We start from the raw sequence: 19240 nt of genomic DNA on the forward strand, positions 1-19240 counted from the left end.
TTTTGTGCCAGTACCATACTATCTTGATGATGACAGCTTTGTAATAGACCTGGAAGTCCGGAATTGTGATGCCGCCAGCTTTGCTTTTCCTTTTCAACATTCCTCTGGCTATGCGGGGTCTTTTCTGGTTCCATACAAATTTTAAGATTATTGGTTCCATTTCTTTGACAAAACTGGATTGTATTTTGATGGGGATTGCATTGAATGTGTGGATTGCACTAGGTAGCATTGACATCTTCACAATATTTGTTCTTCCAATCCATGAGCATGGAACGTTTTTCCATTTCTTTGTGTCTTCCTCAATTTCTTTCATGAGTATTTTATAGTTTTCTGAGTACAGATCCTTTGCCTCTTTGGTTAGATTTATTCCTAGGTATCTTATGCTTTTGGGTGCAATTGTAAATGGGATCGACTCCTTAATTTCTCTTTCTTCTGTCTTGTTGGTTGTATAGGAATGCCACTGATTTCTGTGCATTGATTTTATATCCTGCCACTTGACTGAATTCCTGTATGAGTTCTAGCAGTTTTGGGGTGGAGTCTTTTGGGTTTTCCACATAAAGTATTGTATCATCTGCAAACAGTGAGAGTTTGGCTTCTTCTTTGCCGATTTGGATGCCTTTGATTTCTTTTTGTTGTCTGATTGCTGTGGCTAGGACTTCTGATACTATGTTGAATAGCAGTGGTGATAGTGGACATCCCTGCCTCGTTCCTGACCTTAGGGGGAAAGCTCTCAGTTTTTCCCCATTGAGAATGATATTTGCTGTGGGTTTTTCATAGATGGCTTTTATGATATTGAGGTATGGACCCTCTATCCCTATACTCTGAAGAGTTTTGATCAAGAAAGGATGCTGTACTTTGTCAAATGCTTTTTCTGCATCTATTGAGAGGATCATATGATTCTTGTTCTTTCTTTTGTTAATGTATTGTATCATGTTGGTTGATTTGTGGATGTTGAACCAACCTTGCAGCCCAGGGATAAATCCCATTTGGTCATGATGAATAATCCTTTTAATGTACTGTTGGATCCTATTGGCTAGTATTTTGGTGAGAATTTTTGCATCCATGTTCATCAAGGATATTGGTCCGTAATTCTCCTTTTTGATGGGGTCTTTGTCTGATTTTGGGATCAGGGTAACGGTGGCCTCATAAAACGAGTTTGGAAGTTTTCCTTCCATTTCTATTTTTTGGAACAGTTTCAGAAGAATAGGTATTAATTCTTTTTGAAATGTTTGGTAGAATTCCCCTGGGAAGCCATCTGGCCCTGGGCTTGCTTTTGTTGGATGATTTTTGATGACTGCTTCAATTTCCTTAGTGCTTATAAGTCTTCAGTTTTCTAGTTCTTCCTAGTTCAGTTTTGGTAGTTGATACATCTCTAGAAATGCATCCATTTCTTCCAGGTTATCTAATTTGCTGACATATAGTTGCTCATAATATGTTCTTATAATTGTTTGTATTTCTTTGGTGTTGGTTGTGATCTCTCCTCTTTCATTCATGATTTTGTTGATTTGGGTCATTTCTCTTCTCTTTTTGATAAGTCTGGCCAGGGGTTTATCAATCTTGTTAATTCTTTCAAAAAACCAGCTCCTAGTTTCATTGATCTGTTCTACTGTTCTTTTAGTTTCTATTTCATTGATTTCTGCTCTGATTTTTGTTATTTCTCTTCTCCTGCTGGATTTAGGCTTTATTTGCTGTTCTTTCTCCAGCTCCTTTAGGTGTAGGGTTAGGTTGTATATTTGAGACCTTTCTTGTTTCTTGAGAAAGGCTTGTATTGCTATATACTTTCCCCTTAGGACTGCCTTTGCTGCATCCCAAAGATTTTGAACAGTTGTGTTTTCATTTTCATTGGTTTCCATGAATTTTTTTAATTCTTCTTTAATTTCCTGGTTGACCCATTCATTCTTTAGTAGGATGCTCTTTAGCCTCCATGTATTTGAGTTCTTTCTGACTTTTGTCTTGTGATTGAGTTCTAGTTTCAAAGCATTGTGGTCTGAAAATAGGCAGGGAATGATCCCAATCTTTTGGTACTGGTTGAGACCTGATTTGTGACCTAGGATGTGATCTATTCTGGAGAATGTTCCATGGGCACTAGAGAAGAATGTGTATTCTGTTGCTTTGGGATGGAATGTTCTGAATATGTCTGTGAAGTCCATTTGGTCCAGTGTGTCATTTAAAGTCTTTATTTCCTTGTTGATCTTTGGCTTAGATGATCTGTCCATTTCAGTGAGGGGGGTGTTAAAGTCCCCCACTATTATTGTACTGTTGTCGCTGTGTTTCTTTGCTTTTGTTATTAATTGCCTTATATAATTGGCTGCTCCCATGTTACGGGCATAGATATTTACAATTTTAGATCTTCTTTTTGGATAGACCCTTTAAGTAGGCTATAGTGTCCTTCCTCATCTCTTATTACAGTCTTTGGTTTAAAATCTAATTTGTCTGATATAAGGATTGCCACCCCAGCTTTCTTTTGGTGTCCATTAGCATGGTAAATGGTTTTCCACCCCCTCACTTTCAATCTGGGGGTGTCTTTCGGTCTAAAATGAGTCTCTTGCAGACAGCATATTGATGGGTCTTGTTTTTTAATCCAATCTGATAGCCTGTGTCTTTTGATTTTGATTGGGGCATTTAGCCCATTTATATTCAGGGTAACTATTGAAAGATACAAATTTAGTGCCAATGTATTGCCTGTAAGGTGACTGTTACTGCATATTGTCTGTGTTCCTTTCTGGTCTATGTTGCTTTTAGGGTCTCTCTTTGCTTAGAGGACCCCTTTCAATATTTTTTGTAGGGCTAGTTTCGTGTTTGCAAATTCCTTTAGTTTTTGTCTGTCCTAGAAGCTTTTTGTCTCTCCTTCTATTTTCAATGACAGCCTAGCTGGATATAGTATTCTTGGCTGCATATTTTTCTCGTTTAGTGCTCTGAATATCATGCCAGTCCTTTCTGGCCTGCCAGGTCTCTGTGGATAGGTGTGTTGCCAATCTAATGTTTCTACCATTGTAGGTTACATATCTCTTGTCCCAAGCTGCTTTCAGGATTTTCTCTTTGTCTCTGAGACTTGTAAGTTTTACTATTAGATGTCAGGGTGTTGACCTATTTTTATTGATTTTGAGGGGGGTTCTCTGCGCCTCCTGGATTTTGATGCCTGTTTCCTTCCTCAAATTAGGGAAGTTTTCTGCTATAATTTTCTCCAATATACCTTCTGCCCCTCTCTCTCCTTCTTCTGGGATCCCAATTATTCTAATGTTGTTCATCTTATGGTATTGCTTATCTCTCGAATTCTGCCCTCGTGATCTAGTTTGTTTATCTCTCTTTTTCTCAGCAACTTTTTTCCCCCATCATTTGGTCTTCTATATCACTGATTCTCTCTTCTGCCTCATTTATCCTAGCAGTTAGCCCCCACATTTTTGATTGCACCTCATTAATAGCCTTTTTGATTTCGACTTCTGTAGATTTAGTTCTTTTATTTCTCCAGAAAGGTTTTCTCTAATAACTTCCATGCTTAAAGATACTAGCCCAGCTAGTATCTTATTTTTTTTTAAAGATTTTGTTTATTCATTTGATAGAGAGAGACACAGTGAGAGAGGGAACACAAGCAGGGGGAGTGGGAGAGGGAGAAGCAGGCTTCCTGTGGAGCAGGGAGCTGGATGCGGGGCTCAATCCCAGGACCCTGGGATCATGACCTGAGCCGAACGCAGACGCTTAACGACTGAGCCACCCAGGCACCCCCCAGGTAGTATTTTTAAAATCATGATTCTGAACTCTAGGTCCGACATCGTGCTAATGTCTATATTGAGTAGGTCCATGGCAGTCAGTTCTACTTCTTGTGCTTTTTGTTGAGGCGATTTTTTCCACTTGTCATTTTGTCCAGAGGAGAATAGATGAATGAGGGAACAAAATGCTAAGAGGGTAACAATGTCCCCAGAAAATATACTCTAAACAGATCAGAAAAGACCTGAAACCAGGGGAAAAGAAAAGGAAAGAAAGAGAAAAGAAAAAGAAAAGAAAAGGAAAAGAAAAAGATAAAAACAAAAACAGAACAAAACAAAAAAAGCAGAATATGATCAAATATGATGGCTGGTGCATAGATCAGTGCCACACACTAGACTTTGGGTGCATTTTGTATATGTGCTGCCGAAGCGAGCACGACTTTGGGTGCATTTTGGTCTGTTAGAAGAAAGTGCCTCCCAAAATTTTAAAGAAAGAAAAACTTATATATGTACAAAAATAAGGGTTGATACAATGAAGGGATGGAATATGACTGTAAAGATGAAAATTATAAAAATTTTATAAAAGGAATTAATAAGAAGTTGTTCAATAAAAGAAAGAAGAGGATTTAAAAAAAAGAAAAAAAAGGGAGAGGATGTGATCAGAACAAAGCCATACACTAGAGATTTAGGGTATATTTTGATCTGTTAGAAGAAACTGTACCTCAAAATTTTAAAGAGAGAACAACTTATATATATATATATATATATATCAAAAATACAGGTAACTACAATGAAGGGATAGAATATGACTCTAAAAATGAAAAATAAAAATGTTTTTTTCAAAAAGGGATTGATAAGATGTTGGTTGAAAAAGGGAAAAAGAAAAATTTTTAAAAAAAAGTTAAAATAAAAAAAATTAACTTTGAAAGACTAAAGAATCATGGTAAAAAAGCCATGGTTTCTATGTGCAGTATTCCCCTAGCGCTGGACTTCTGCTGTTCTCATTGATCGGTAAACTTGGTCTTGGCTGGCTGTTCTCGCTGATCTTCTGGGGGAGGGGCCTGTTGCCGTTCCCAAATGTCTTTGCCGGAGGCGGAATTGACCCTCCCTTGCTGGTCCGGGCTAAGTAATTGGCTTGGGTTTGCTTTCGGGAGCTTTTTGTTCCCTGCAAGCTTTCCCTATGGCTTTGGAGGATGAGAGTGAAAATGGCAGCCTCCCAATCTCTGCCCCATAGGAGCCGAGAACTCGGGGCCCCACTCCTCAGTGAGCCCCCAGAGAAAAGCAGTCAGTCACTCCCGTCTCCCCGGTCTCCGGCCGCACTCCATGCTCACCTGGCCTGTGACCGAGCATTTTTATCTCTGGCACACGACCCCATGTGGAGTCTCCAAACCCAGCAGATCCCTGCGGTGTGCTCCTGTGTCGCTCCTCCTGGGGAAGGAATGGGAGTCTCCCCGGATCCGCCGCTTGTTGGGTCCCTGCTGGAGGAGCAGTGGCCCGACTGTGCCGTGGATCACGGTTTATGGCATCCCCAAGCTGAGAGCCCACTCCTCGGCTCCGTCTCTGCAGCTAGCTTCCCCGCTCCGGTACCTGGGAGCTCTGCCGCACTCAGGCACCCCCGGTCTCTCTGTGACCCCGAGGGTCCTGAGACCACACTGTCCCGCGGGGGGTTCCACCCCCCGCTTAGCCACTGGAGCAACATCCCTCAGTGGAGTCAACTTCTAAAAGTTTTGTGCTCCGCTCGCTATCACTTTCCAGAAGCGGCAGATGGAGGCCCCCTCCCCCGCTGTCTATCCTCCTGAATATCGCCTCGGATTCACTTCTCCACACGTCCTACTTTCCAGAAAGTGGTCGCTTTTCTGTTCAGAGAGTTGTTGCTATTCTTTTCTTTGATTTTCTGTTGAGTTCGTAGGTGTTCAGAATGGTTTGATCCCTATCCAGCTGAATTCCTGAGACCAGTCGAAATCCAGGTCTCCTACTCCTCTGCCATCTTGCTCCGCCCCCTAAAATCTTTTCTTTTTTAAAAAAAGACTGTATTATCTGTCCACCGAATTAAAAAGTGTAATAAAATAGGCATCTTTTGAATATGTTAAGTTGTGCCTTCGCCTCATTTCTCTTCATTTTCTTAACTTATCAATACTGTAACTGTTCCCAGAATGGGGAGATGACATCTCTGGGCTTTGAGTATCACATTCAGGACCCTGGTGCTGTGGTGACTGTCAGTCTTTTAAATCCATCCTCACAGAGACGGTGTGATTAAATCTGCTTTATGCTTTGCCTAGTTTTCTTTGTCATCCTAGGGCCGTATTTTTCAATATTACAGATCTAAACAATGCAATACATTAATTACTGTGAAATAAAATAAGCTTATGATTTGCTCCATTTTTAGAATCACATCGGTATTTTTTCTACCATATACACTCAGGTGAAGCTTAAATATTCTTTGATCTCTGAGGAAGGTGAAATCTTTTCATTGTCTGATATGGGCTATATATGATTTTGTTCAATACATACTTATTGAGCACCAACTGTATACCAAGTGGTAGGATGGATGCTAATGATAAAACCATGAAAATTGACTCTCGGATGCTCAGGTACATACAAACTCATGTCGGGATAGTTTATTAAGTGTTAAGACCAATTCATGCAGAAATTCCTAGGAGAATAGAGTGTCAGAAAAGCACCTAATCCAGTTTCCAGGAAATGAATTCAGTCCAAATAACTCTTCAGAAGATGGAATGATAATTATATTCAGAATTATCCCTCTGAATTATCACCAAACCCTCAGTCATCAACCAGGATTCACTTGTGATCATGATAATTTCCTGAATATTAAACAAAACATCCTAATGCATTTTAGTATAAAAAATTAAGTGTAGTAAACAAGGAGTGTTGTCTGCCTGATGATTAACTGGAAAGTGCATCAGAAACCTCATTTCTTGAATATTATTACTAATCAAGGATACATACTTTATTTGATAGAGACTATCTTAATTCTTAATGTACTACTGATTTTTATAATACCAGTGTGATTGGTTTATTGCCATTTCCTATATTTCAAAAAAGTTTTCTTGTTAATGAGTTTCTTTGGTGGAAAACAAATTGAACAGAGCTGGAAAATAGGTATTATAAAAAATTGTAACAATATTTTTCCTTTATTTTGTAATTATTTAAAGTGCTAAAAATTTGCTATTATTAAAGGTATGTTGGGCGCCTGGGTGTCTCAGTTGTTAGGAAGCTGCCTTCAGCTCGGGTCATGATCCCAGAGTCCTGGGATCGAGTCCCACATGGGGCTCCCTGCTCAGTGGAGAGTCTGCTTCTCCCTCTCCCACTCCCCCTGCTTGTGTTCCTGCTCTCGCTGTCTCTGTCTCTGTCAAATAAATAAATAAAATCTTAAAAAAATATATGTTTTTTGCAAAGTTTAGTTATTAGATCTTGATATTTAATGAAATAAAATTATTAAAAATTATTAAAAATTATTAAAATAAAGAATTTAGAAAACATAATGATTTTACCACACCTTAGAATCCAACTTGTGATAGAAGGAATTATGTTCATCAGTCTGTTCATAAAATTCTCGGGTCCATAGAGAATTCAACATTACGTTATTAGCAGAAATATTGGAATTCTGTAATACAAAACTTATGTTAAACATCCATCCCAATTGATGTATTTTTAGAGAATGCAAAATGTTGTACTTGTCATATGAAGTGGGTTTTTAATTAAAATGTTTTTAATACAGCAGACTTTTTTTTTTTAAACTAATTGGACCTTAGGACAGATTTTGTGTAATTAATAACAGGAGATGTTTCTTAATTCATTATATCAGCTCCTTTGCAGTATTTTGCGAGTAATCTCTTAATTAAAATATCCTGGTTGTCTGGCATAGATGTAATCACTCATTTTAAAGGAGTGACTTCTCAAGGGAAATAATTATCTTACTCAAAGATATTAGAGATTTAGTGCTGTTCTGTGACTTGATTTTAGCTCCTCTCAAAAGAAGACTGCCATGCGAACTAATTTTATTTTCTTTCTTGGTCACACATATATTGGCATGTTTGTGTTATGTATTATTTGACTATAAATCATACTTTAGCTGGCCAGTAAGAAAAATAAATATTTTGGTAAGACTACTCTTACACTTGGACTATTTCTTTATGTTGTTGAACATGTTAAAGAGTTGCTAACTCTTATAGCTGCACTTGTGGCCCTTATGTCATTTATTTTAACATCAGCTAAAGGTGTCCTGCCTGCCTGTTTCACATCATTCTCAAAATCTTCGTTTTATACTTACATTGTGCTATGAGATTTATAAATAGCAGTTGAATTTTGTAGGTAGCTAAAGTTACACACACACACACACACACACAGACTCTGAAGATGCAGTATAATTTATGGAGCACTTTATAGGTATAAGATTACATTTGCTTCAAAATGACATCTGCGCTCAGGGCTAAAAACAGGTTACTGTCCTTGTCCAAGGAAGGGCACTCTCTTGTACTGGCATATTGTTCCCTGAAGTTGGCTGAGTAATAGCACCAGAGGCATGTAAATGTGAGTCCAGATCTCTTAGATTCTTTTAATCCTGTTTCCCACTCAGGATGGGAGTACACAAGGTGAAAACATTATTGATAAAAGGCATACCTTGATCATTCATCTGAAAGGTTATTATTTTCCTTTACCTTATCTTCCTTATCTTGATAAGCCTTTTCAAAAGCAGATCTAGTTATAAACACTGTTAAAGAATCAGGCAGTAGTAGACTTATCAAAAACTAAAGAGAAAGGACCCAAATAAATAAAATCATGAATGAAAGAGGAACGATCACAACCAATACCGAAGAAATACAAACAATTGTAAGAACATATTATGAGCAACTATTGCCAACAGATAAGGCAATCTGGAAGAAATTGATGCATTCCTAGAGACATATAAACTACTAAAACTTAAATAGGAAGAAATAGAATATCTGAACAGACCCATAAGCAGCAAGGAAATTGAAGCAGTAATCAAAGATCTCCCAACAAACAAGAGCCCAAGGCCAGATGGCTTCCCAGGGGAATTCTACCAAACATTTAAAGAAGAATTAATACCTATTCTTCTGAAGCTGTTTCAAAAAATAGAAATGGAAGAAAACTTCCAAACTCTCTGAGGCCAGCCTTACCTAGATCCCCAAACCAAACAAAGACCCCACCAAAAAAGGAGAATCAGAGACCAATATCCCTGACGAACACGGATGCAAAAATTCTCACCAAGATACTAGCCAAAAGGATCCAGTAGTACATTAAAAAGATTATTCCACCACGACCAAGTGGGATTTATTCCTGGGCTGCAAGGTTGGTTCAACATCCACAAATCAAACAATGTGATACACTACATAAATAAAAGAAAGGACAAGAACCATATGATCCTTTCAGTAGGTGCAGAAAAAACATTTGACAAAATACAGCATCCTTTTTTTTTCTTTTTAAAGATTTTATTAATTTGAGAGAGCATGAAAAAGCACAAGCAGTTGGGGAGGGGCAGAGGGATCAGGAGAAGCAGACTCCCTACTGAGTAGGGAGCCTGAAGACGCATGACTCAATTCTAGGATCTGGGCTAATGACCCAACCTGAAGGCAGGCATTTAACCAAGTGAGCCACCCAGGTGCCCCCAGCATCCTTTTTTGATTAAAACTCTACCAGTGTAGGGATAGAGGCTATATAGCTCAATATCATAAGAGCTATATATGAAAAGCCCACAGAGAATATTGTTCTTATAATATTATTAAGGTCAGGAACATGATAGAGATGTCCCCTATTACCACTGTTGTTCAACATAGTACTAGAAGTCCTAGCCTCAACAATCAGACAACAAAAAGAAATAAAAGGCATCCAAATTGATAAGAAGTCAAACTTTCACTCTTCACAGATGACATGATACTCTATGTGGAAACCCTAAAAGACTCCACCCCAAAATTGCTAGAACTCATACAGGAATTTAGCAAAGTGGCAGGATACAAAATCAATGCACAGAAATCAGATGCATTTCTATACACTAACAATGGGACAGAAGACAGAGAAATTAAGGAGTTGATGCCATTTACAATTGCACCAAAAACCATAAGATACCTAGAAATAAACCTAACCAAAGAGGCAAAATATCTGTACTCAGAAAACTATGGAACACTCATGAAAGAAATTGAGGAAGACACAAAGAAATGGAAAAACGTTCCATGCTCATGGATTGGAAGAACAAATACTGTGAAGATGTCAATGCTACCTAGAGCAATCTACACATTCAATGCAATCCCCATCAAAATACCATCCACTTTTTCAAAGAAATGGATCAAATAATCCTAAAATTTGTATAGAACCAGAAAAGACCCCGCATAGCCAGAGGAATGTTGAAAAGGAAAAGCAAAGCTGGCGGCATCACAATTCCGGACTTCCAGCTCTATTACAAAGCTGTCATCATCAAGACAGTATGGTACTGGCACAAAAACAGACATGTAGATCAATGGAACAGAATAGAGAGCCCAGAAATGGACCCTTAACTCTATGGTCAACTACAACAAAGCAGGAAAGAATGTCCAATGGAAAAAAGACAGTCTCTTCAACAAATGGTGTTGGGAAAATTGGACAGCCACATGCAGAAGAATGAAACTGGAACATTCTCTTACACCATGCTCAAAAATAGACTCAAAATGGATGAAAGACCTAAATGTGAGATAGGAATCCATCCAAATCCTAGAGGAGAACATAGGCAGCAACCTCTGTGACCGTGGCCACAGCAATTTCTTGCTAGACACGTTTCCAAAGGCAAGGGAAACAAAGACAAAAATGAACTATTAGGACTTCATCAAGATAAAAAGCTTTTGTACAACAAAGGAAACATTCAACAAAACCAAAAGACAACTGATCTAATGGGAGAAGATATTTGCAAATGACATATTGGATAAAGGGCTAGTATCCAAAATCTATAAAGAACTTATCAAACTCAACACACAAACTCAACACACAAAAAACAATCCAGTCAAGAAATGGGGAGAACACATGAATAAACACTTCTCCAAAGAACACTTCCAAATGGCCAACATGAAAAAATACTCCACATTACTCGGCATCAGGGAACAAATCAAAACCACAATATGATATCACCTCATATCAGTCAGAATGGCTAAAATTAACAAGTCAGGAAACAACAGATATTGGCAAGGATGTGGAGAAAGAGGAACCCTCCTCCACTGTTGGTGGAAATGCCAGTTGGTGCAGCCACTCTGGAAATCAGTATGGAGGTTCCTCAAAAAGTTGAAAATAGACCTACCTTCAACCCAGCAATTACACTACTGGTATTTACCCCAAAGAAACAAATGTGATCCAAAGGGGCACCTGTACCCCAATGTTTATAGTAGTAATGTCCACAATAGCCAAACTATGGAAGGAGCCTAGATGTCCATCAACAGATGAATGGATAAAGGAGATGTGGTGTTTGTGTGTGTGTATACACACACACACACACACACACACACACACATAATGGAATAGTACGCAGCCATCAAAAAAAATGAAATCTTGCCATTTGCAACAACATGGATGGGACTAGAGGGTATGATGCTAAGGTAAATAAGTCTGTCAGAGAATGACAATTATCCTATGATCTCACTGATATGTGGAATTTAAGAAACAAAACAGAGGATCATAGGGGAAGAGAGGAAAAAATAAAACAAGACAAAACCAGAGAGGTAAGAGGAACTATGAGAGATGATGGACTCTGAAAAACAAACTGAGGGTTCTAGAGGGGAGGGGGGTGGGAGGATGGGTTAGCCTGGTGGTGGATATTGAGGAGGGAACATTCTGCATGGAGCACTGGGTGTTATGCACAAACAATGAATCATGGAACACGACATCTAAAACTAATGATGTAATGTGTGGGAATTAACATAACAATAAAAAAGGGGAAAAAAAAAACAGAGAGGGAGACAAGCCATAAGAGACTCCTAATCATAGGAAATAAACTGAGGGTTGCTGGAGGGGAGGGATGTGGGGGAAATGGGGTAACTGGGTGACAGACATTTTGAGGGCACATGATATAATGAGCACTAGGTATTATATAAGACTGATGAATCACTGACCTCTGCCTCAGAAACTAATAATACATTATATGTTAATTAATTGAATTTAAATTAAAAAAAAGAAACAAGCAGTGGTAAGGATGGCCATGAAGCCCCATTAGCTTTCATAGAAAATTCTAGAACTCCCCTTTTGTTTGTTGGTGATGGTGTTAGATTTCACCATCTCAGAGCATATGAGTTCATATATAGGTTTGAAAGCGGACGAACTGCTGTGGGCTCTGCTTATTCTATATTGCCATGTTCCATGCTTTATCTCCTGTGTCTTCAGAGAGTGTATATAATCTCAAACATAAGTAATGGGCTGGTTATCAACTCTACTCTCGTGGCCCTGAGCAAAAATTATGTCATATTCCCCTTTACTAGGTCATAACTTTCTAAAAGGTCATAACTTTCACATGAAAAAAGTCCTGTTCTGTAAATAAGAAAAAGATTGAATATTAGCATTTTAAGAACATGTATAAAAATTCCCATATGAAAAACAAAGCAAAGGGGGCATATGGAGAAGAAATCTTCTTATAATTTAACTGCCAAATAACAAAACTTTTTAAATTCTCTTTATTAATTTTGAAAGAGAAAAATACACATGTATTATATTTTTAAAATTTTTCTTTAGAATCCAGAGCAGAGCTTTTCATTTATAGCTAATTTAGGGTATGATACACTTTAAGGGTGACTAAGCAGGACTTTTTATCAGTTTTGTTCACTGTTTTATCCCTAGCACCTAGAACAGAGCCTATCACATAGTAGGTATTCAAGAAATATTAACGAATGAATACATTATGTATATTCTGTTAGAATTGCCACTCATGTATCCTTGTGTGGGCTGATCAAGTCAAAGATTCTGGCCATTTGCAGCTACTGTCTTCTTAAGAAAGAGCTCTCATCTTTTGTAGCAATTTTATTTTAACTACTATTCAAGATTTTAGAAAACCATGTGGAAGTATATAAATCCATGCTGTAGAATTTACATTGCGGAAGGACTTTAAAACCTGCACTTTTGTACCAAGATAATTAGAGGGGCCCATTAGCCCTCCTGGAAGGACGGCTTGGAACATTCCTCCATGCTGCTTCATGTCTGGCCTACTTCTTCACAACAGCTGCATTTCAGTGAGGGATGCCTCCAGAATGAAAAGACGTGCACATTAAGAGATTTTGAAGTATAATAAAATCTATTTGAAATAATTGTTAATCTTGATGTTTTCTTCCTTCAATGACATGCTTTTTTTGGTTTGCTTCTAAAAGGTAAAGCTTTAGAGCCAAATTGTTAGAAAGCATCAGGATTATCAATTATTTCAAGTAGATTTTATTAGATTTTAGAACACATAGCATGACTCTAAAGGATACTACTGTTTTATATATAAGTAATCACTATTTGTTATATATATTAATATTGAATATCTATAGAACCATTGTTAATTTTAAAACTAGCCAACTACTCATTAAATAAAGTACATTAGGTTAACTGAATAAAGACACTGACGTCCAGGTTTTCCAACTTGCAGAAGCTCCTTTTTTCTCTCACATCAACTTTTATAAAATTGATGTGCTGCAGTGGAAAATAACAGGCAGAATTTTTTTTTTTTTTTTGAGTGAAAGAGAATGGTGTGGAGGGGCAGAGGGAGACAGCCCAGGGTGGAGCCCAACGTCTCATGACCCTGAGATCATAACCTGGGCCAAAATCAGGAGTAGGATGTTTAACTGACTGAGCCACCCTGGCACCCCTAACCTGCCGATTAAACAACAACAATGAAAAGAGATTTTGAATAGCATTCTTTGCTTAGTTTTTTTCTGTTAAATTAGGCAGTAGTTAAGAACACAGGCTTAGAACAAGAGTATCTTTTTCCTAGCTCTGCCACTTGTTAATTTTGGGACATTTGGCAAATTATTTAACCTTTTGGTGCCTCAGTTTATCTTCCATAAAATGGGAATAATTATAGTGCTAGCTTCACAGGATTGTTTTTGTGACTTAGTGGTTTAATAGAGGTAAAGTACCTAGAGCAGGATTCAGCAAACTTGTTCTGTAAAGGAGCGGACCATAGATACTTTGGACATATGCATTACTCAGCTTCATCATTATAGTGTTCAGGCAGGATAGATAATCCATAAGTGAATGAATATGGTTATATTCCAGTAAAAAATATATTTACCAAAACAGGTAATCCAAGAGTCATAGTTTGCTGACCCTTAGTCTAAAATATTCCTTAAGGGACGCCTGGGTGGCTCAGTCGGTTAAGCGTCTGCCTTCGGCTCGGGTCAGGATCCCAGGGTCCTGGGATCGAGCCCCACATCGGGCTCCCTGCTCCGCGGGAAGCCTGCTTCTCCCTCTCCCACTCCCTCTGCTTGTGTTCCCTCTCTCGCTGTCTCTCTCTCTCTCTCTGTCAAATAAATAAATAAAATCTTTAAAAAAATAAAAAATAAATAAAATATTGCTTAATAAGGAAGGTATTAACAGAGAATACAGATAAACACAATGGTATTAGCATCAAATATATATCAGTGATGGCAGGTACTCAATAAAAATTTACTGAATACATTTAAAAATACTGCTTAATACATAATCAAGTTTGAAAGTGACTCTATACTTTATTCCACATTTTGAAGTTATTCATCATTTAACCTGTCACAGACACATAGAATTCTCAATGTATAAAAAATCAGCATATTTGAAATTCTAATTTTTTTAACAAAAATACAAAATGATTATAATGTGAAATAACGTCTGAAAATTTCTGGTAGGAAATCCTCAAATTAGTGGAAGGATATAATTTGGAAATTTTGTTTTAAATATAAATGGAATTGGCTTAGGGACATTTGATGATTTAGATCAAGTCAAGCTGGGAAGGAGCAGAAATAGGTGCTAAAGTGATACGAGTGAGTGAGTGAGTGTGTGTGTGTGTGTGTCCTGTCTCCTGGTTGTATGGTTTTTCAACCAGCCAGTCTTAAATATGATGGGATTCAAAATGTTCACCTCTTAGCCAAAAAGAAAATGAATATGAAGCAATGTGCATATTTGAATGTGGGTAGGTAATATATTGTCAACTCAAACTTTCAGTTTTATAGACCTTAACTTCACTATCTGGTTGTGCCTGACTCAATGCTAGAAATATTACCCCAGTCTCATTTATATCAAGGTTGGGTTAATCCAAACTTCATTTGTTTATGCAGTAGTGATTTTCACTTGTTATTCATTTATTTCTGAACTCATGTATTCATTCATTAATTCTTTTAGTAACAGTTTGTTGAGCATCTTCTCTAGGCTAGGATTTGAGGACAATAAAATGAAAAAAAAAAAAAAAGAACAGTCCCAGCAATCAAGGTGTTTACAGTAGAATAGTGACAATAGAGAAGTAGTAGGGTGATTACATCATAGTTGACAAAGGTTCCACAGAAGAAATCCCAGAGGGCTGTGAATGTGCAGAGGAAGAGCTCGTAATCTAGTCTTCCCAAGGAGATGACACCTAAGCTAAAAGCTAATAGGGGGTTTATTAGCAGGTTTTAGGATGCCTGGAAGGGCATTTCAGACAGATGGAGCATCAAGACATGAGATCATAGGGGGACATCAAGTAGATCATTAGGGATGAGTAACAGGACAGGGAGCTGGAGGGGTTGTTGGTCTCTGTGGGTATACTTACAGGGATGGTGACTAGAACATTCAAGTTAAAGAATAGCAGGATTGCATTTGCCCTTCAGAACAACATCTAGAGGCAGCGGGGGAGGTTTTTGGAGGGAGATGAGTCTGGAGGTTGGAACAAATTAAGAGAGTCTTGTAGTAGCAATCCAGGTGAAAGATGATGCCAGCTTGGACTTCTGAAGGGAAATTTAAGAGGCAGAGTTAAAAGATTTGAAGATAGATTCAGAGTGGGAAGTGAATATATAGACAGAATCAGGGTAACTTCCAGATTTCTGGTCTCTGTTATATTAATACATGTTTGGCACCCTCAGTGTGAAATTTCATCATACATTAATGATTCTTTGTGTTCTTTTGCAAAGTAATGATAGCATCGATGTGTTCAAGATTTTGTTCCTGGGCTAGTGTAAGAGTAATAAAGGTAAACAATAGATGAGGTTTGAGATCTGATCAACAAGCTTCTGAGTTTTTTCTAAAAGTTGGATTGTCATCATTTTCTACCATAATCACATAAATTTCTTCTGTTGCTATTCTTACAGTTGTGAAATGAAGATTTTGTAAGTAATGTAACTGGGAAGCAGCCATAGGTAAGAGATTTCAAATAGCATGTGCAGTCTGTCAGTGAATGAAGAGGTAAGAAGAAGAGAAAAAAGAGAAGGAAGGGGAGGAGGGGGAAGAGGAAGAAGAGGAGGATTCTTGTTTCGGATTGAGAAGCAGGGAAGCAGGTTACTTTTAGGCCTTAGATTAAAAAAGAATGCAAGGAACAATGTCGTCCCAGGGATTTTAGGGGAAATGAAATTGCTTCTTACAACCATCTAGGTGACTGCACTTTCGTGAGTGCCCTCCCTGTGGTAGACTCATCCTACAGTACAAACTATTTGTTGCTCCAGTTAACTCTAAGAAGCCCTGGAAATAGACAATCAAGGATGAAGAAAGAATCTTTTAATTAATTAAAATTGTTTTGTAGCTTTCCTTTGAAGTTTTCTTTTCTGGGCACACTTTCAGCAGTTCAGACCTGCCATGTGACCATGTAAGCCAGCTTGCTAAATTGAAGACTTGCAAGCATTCTCTTCCAGGATGTTACACACGATGGTGAAGGCACACATTTTCTTTACCTTTCAATCAGATATACAACAATAAAAGTAAATTAAAATCGACTAGAGTTCAATAGTACATTACCTTGGCTTCCTAACAAATGATTTCCTTGATTAAGCCAATATGGCTTTTCAAAAGCATAAGAATATCTCCCCTACTCTTGTTTATTTTTTAATTACATTTGATTTTATATACACTTTTCAGTTAGAAACCAGAAATCACTGCCTTATTGCTTTTTTTACTTGCAAAATGGTGCTGAAGTAAACAACAAAAAGGATATGGAATGGAAAGAACTGGCATTCTTTGGTACTTAAAGATTTTATCTTAAGTTCTTGAACATATTTCATGTAGTTTAGATTTTCAAATGGGATATATCTTTATATCATCCCAGTGAAGCAGGGAAACAATATTTGATGTCTGTTATTGACGGTATTGTAAGTAGAGGTGGTGGATTGTGATCAGTAATCCTGACCCATGAGTACATCCTGTGTTTTGTTGCTGCCACGGTCATTTGTAGTTGCTGTCACCTTCTGTAACTTTGGCTTTTAAATCTGTGATCGGCCTCAGTGTTTTGCTTGAAAAAACTAAGCCATTTCTAATTGTAACATGTTGTTCTATTTGAGGCAATTTCCTAATAAATCCCCAGTCATACCATGTTATATCAAATCTATATGAACTCTAAAGCAGTAGTTCTGCATTTAAATTCTCACAAATATTCATCATTATTATTATTATTATTATTATTATTAGATATAATAAGTTTTGTTCTGTGTTTTGAGTGTTGGAGTGTTTTGTGTTTTCAGTGTTGGGCGCTCAAAACACTGTTCCGAATGTTTTATAAATGTTGTCATATAATTTTCATCCTTATCCTTAGAAGTAGGTACTATTTATTATGTGCTGTTTCAGATGGGAAAAATGAACTCAGAAAGTTTAAGTGACTTGCGCAAGTTTAGATGGCAAATTAATACGTGTTAGAATCAGGATTCTGGTACTAATCACTCATTCTGACTTTAGTATGTAACCACGTTACTGTCTTTTTTATTTTAAGATTTTATTTATTTATTTGAGAGAGAAAAAGAGAAAGCATGCGTGGGGGGAGGGGCACAGGAAGAGGGAGAGGGAGAAGCAGACTCCCTGCTGAGTGTGGAGCCAGATGTGGGCCTTGAAGACATAGGACTCTTCATGGGGCTCATGGTGGGGCTCAATTCCAGGACCCTGAGACCATGACCTGAGCCAAAGTCAGAAGCTTCACTGACTGAGCCAAAGTCAGATGCTTCACTGACAGCCACCTAGGTGTCCCCATGTTACTGGCTTTTAAGAATGATCTGGTTCCGGGCGCCTGGGTGGCTCAGTTGGTTGAGCGACTGCCTTCGGCTCAGGTCATGATCCTGGAGTCCTTGGATCGAGTCCCGCATCGGGCTTCCTGCTCAGCAGGGTGTCTGCTTCTCCCTCTGACCCTCCCCTCTCTCATGTGCTCTCTCTCATTCTCTCTCTCCCAAATAAATAAATAAAATCTTAAAAAAAAAAAAAAAGAATGATCTGGTTCCAAAGCATCTGTGTACATAAAACAAACAAAAAACAAAAAAACAAAGGCAGGGCACATTCATAGAGGTTGTGTTTATTCCTTTTAGACAAAGAATGTACACTAAGAGATATCCAACTGTAGTAAATAGCCCCTTCTCAGGGCTACAGTTCACAAGTTAGAAAACCCTGGATTTGTATGTTTAGGAATTTTTTTCTTTTTTTTCTTTATATTTTCCTTCTTTTCTCCCTCCCACCCTCCCTCCATCCTTCCTTCCTTTCCTCTCTCTCTCTCTCTCTCCATCCCTCCCCCAACCCCAGGTTTTTCTCTCTAATTCTAGCTATAGAGCATGGGACTTAAAACCAAATAGACCATGTCAATGCGTAGTTCTCTTTTGCTAACCCACTTATTTTGAGAAAATTACTGAACTGCCCTGAGACTCAGTTTTCCCATCTTAGAAAGGAATAATAATACCCTTGTGATAGTCATTTCAGTTTAAATGCTTTTGTGCCTGGGAAGTGCATAACCACAGTAGCTGTTGTTACTATGATTAAATTTCATTATTATTGTCCATATTATTACTTTAGGTCACACCAGAGCCTCACTTTCAGTAATACACTCAACCAGTGCAGCCCACTTGATTGTCATTGCTTTATGCTTCAGAGCTAATGGAATCATTTGCTTATAATATCTTTTGAGAAACTCTGTCATTTCATACACTGTCTGTAAATCTCCTAACAAACTACACAAGATGACCAGTGGGATATGGTGGCAGTTTTGACTCTCAGAACCCCGGAGCTCTTTGGATTTGTGGATATGTTTATTTTTCCATCTTTCTGCAGCATTTTTAAATGCTGTAGAACTTAATGCCAGCAATGGTTCCTGTCTTCCAACCAATACACAGGATTTCTTGATTCATTTCTTAGTTCATTACTAGACAGAACTTGTGTTAAGAGTTACAGTCAAGTTTCATGGATAAGTTTCATATGGTCAAGCTCTTGAGGAGAGGCCTTCTAAATCAGACTGGATGTTCCAAAATATTCCTTATTATTTTAATGACAAACACATAGCAATTCTAAGGTCTGCCATCACCAGTGCACAAACACAGTCACATGAACACACATGCTGCATCACTGGCTTTCTTTTCTCTTCTTTATAGCATTTGTCATTATATGTAACAATC

The 19240-nt window shown here is 37.9% G+C and overlaps 1 protein-coding gene across 1 annotated transcript in view; it reads left to right on the plus strand.

The window, feature by feature from the left end:
• CHSY3 (chondroitin sulfate synthase 3) overlaps window positions 1–19240 on the plus strand; it is a 309176-nt gene that overhangs the window by 72672 nt on the left and 217264 nt on the right. The window lies entirely within an intron of this gene.

The sequence above is a fragment of the Neomonachus schauinslandi genome, chromosome 7, assembly GCF_002201575.2.
Source record: "Neomonachus schauinslandi chromosome 7, ASM220157v2, whole genome shotgun sequence".
Classification (NCBI taxonomy): Eukaryota; Metazoa; Chordata; class Mammalia; order Carnivora; family Phocidae; genus Neomonachus; species Neomonachus schauinslandi.